Source organism: Fragaria vesca, unplaced genomic scaffold (assembly GCF_000184155.1).
Source record: "Fragaria vesca subsp. vesca unplaced genomic scaffold, FraVesHawaii_1.0 scf0510201, whole genome shotgun sequence".
NCBI classification, from domain to species: Eukaryota; Viridiplantae; Streptophyta; class Magnoliopsida; order Rosales; family Rosaceae; genus Fragaria; species Fragaria vesca.
In genome coordinates, this window is record NW_004440676.1 from 2,121 (window position 1) to 4,534 (window position 2,414).

The following is a 2,414-nucleotide window of genomic DNA, read 5'->3' on the forward strand; positions in this document are numbered from 1 at the left end:
AAAATTTTCGTCGGCTATGGTCAACTTTAGCCGACGAAATTTTTTAAAAGTTTAGCCGACGAAAAATATAATTTCGTCGGCTAAAGTGCCTTATATTTGCAGATCTGGACAACAACTCATCTGAGAAAAAAAAAACTATACGTAGAACCTTCAAACGCAAAAAAGTCGTGAAATAAGATATGACCAGAATGGTGAAATACGTCTACAGTTGAAAAATCACAGTATTCTGGTAAAGTCTCGGTGCCGATAGTTGCGGTCAATGCAATTTACCCTTATATTCACTATGCTACAGATTTGGTTTTTGGTGTCTGATTGACTATTGTGATACCTTTCCAGAAGCGTAACGGCCCTACGAGTCAAACTCATCGCTAAGGCCATGATGTATGGGCCTTTTTGGCCATCCGAGTCCGTTTAGGGCTTCAAAATGCAGTTTTCTTATTTCCGATTAGAGTTGACCGTTTGGATCGAGCCCTTAACGTTATCGAATCCAGTTGAATTTTTTACCATAGACATCTTTCGTCATAATGATCATATCGGACGGTCGAATTTTGGTTTGTAAATTTTAGTCATCGGAATCACGTGTCTACTATTTACCGTTATTATTCCCTATGGGGAGCCCTATCGTCGGAAGGTAAATGTCTCAAAATTTTTATATGGGCAGTTGCGTCTCATCTACGTGAGAGTTTTTTGTGTGGAAGGTTTGACCAAACCACGTAATATAGAGGGAGATATGAGCGTTTTCGTGTGATAAGTGACGATGGATTAGGGTTACCCGTTTCGATCGAGTCCTTAACATTGTCGGATCCAATTGAATTTTTTACCATAGACATCTTTCGTCATAATGATCATATCTGACGGTCGAATTTTGGTTTGTGAATTTTAGTCATCGGAATCACAACGTGTCTACTAATGTTGTATAACTTGTTTAGTAGATTATACAACTTTGTAAACCAACTCTATATAGGAAGCAAAATTATCAAAATACTCGTGAAATAAGATGTGTTCATAATAGTGAAATACGGTTATGGTTCAAAAATCACGTAAATCGGGTAAAGTCTCGGTGCCGATAGTAGCGGTCAACCCTATTTACCGTTATTATTCCCTATGGGGAGTCCTATCGTCGGAAGGCAAATGTCTCAAAAATTTTATATAGGCGGTTGCGTCTCATCTACGTGAAAGTTTTTCGTGTGGAAGGTTTGACCAAACTACGTAAAATAGGGGGAGATATGAGCGTTTTCGTGAATTTATAGACTTTAGCCGACGAGATATTAAAAAAGTCGTCGGCTAAGGTCAAAAATTTTTGGGCGGTAAACCAAATTTGGAGACCGCTAAGGTCAAAAATTTTTGGGCGGTAAACCAAATTTTTGGGCGATATTAAAAAAGTCGTCGGCTAAGGTCAAGAATTTCATCGGCTAAAGTTCTTTATATTACCGAAGGTGGATGGTAAGAAGTTTATTTCGCCTGCCAGATTTTCTTCCCGGCCTAGCTCCGCCGTCAAGCCACCGGAGACCGCCACACTTGTCCCAAAAGCTTCGCCGTCGTCTCTACTTCATTGCTGGATAGATGGTGCATCGAGTGGCGCCGCCGTGAGAGATAAATCGAGCTCCAAAACTCCGCCGGTTCGGATTCGGTGTCGATCGAATTTCTCCTTCCTCAGGTCACCATTTGGTGAGTTCTATATATGGATAAGTTGAGTTTGATTAGTACTACATTCCCCTAGAATTTGGTAGCTCCATTCGGTGTGTGTGAGGAGAATCGAAGATTTGAAGTTTTTAGGGTTTAAAATTGGGGATTTTTATATTTTGATTTAATTGACCTATTTAGGCTTAGAATTGGGCTTCGACTTCTTCTAGAAAGTTGTTCGAAATGTTGAGAAGAAGATTCTACCAAATTTTGGTGGTGATTGGAGGTGGCCGAAAGTTTCTGCAGCTTTTTTTTTTCAAAAACCAGCAACTTTAGCCGACGATATTTAAAGGTTTAGCCGACGATATTTAAAGGTTTATTCGTCGGCTATAGTATTTTTAAATTTTTTTATAAGGTTTAGCCGACGAATTATGGCATATTTCGTCGGCTATAGTTATTTTTTAAATTTTTTTATAAGGTTTAGCCGACGAATTATGGCATATTTCGTCGGTTATAGTTATTTTTTAAAATTTTTTATAAGGTTTAGCCGACGAAACTGACTATATTTCGTCGGCTATAGTCTGGGAAAAATTTTTTTATTACAGACTTTAGCCGACGAATATCTTAATTGTTTCGTCGGCTAAAGTCTGGGAAAAAAACCGACGACATGTTTTTCGTCGGCTAAACTGCGGGATTATAGCCGACGAAATTTTTTTTTCGTCGGCTAAAGTCATCACAGACGACCTTTTCCTGACGAAATCTTAGCCGACGAATTATGCTAACAGGCCGAC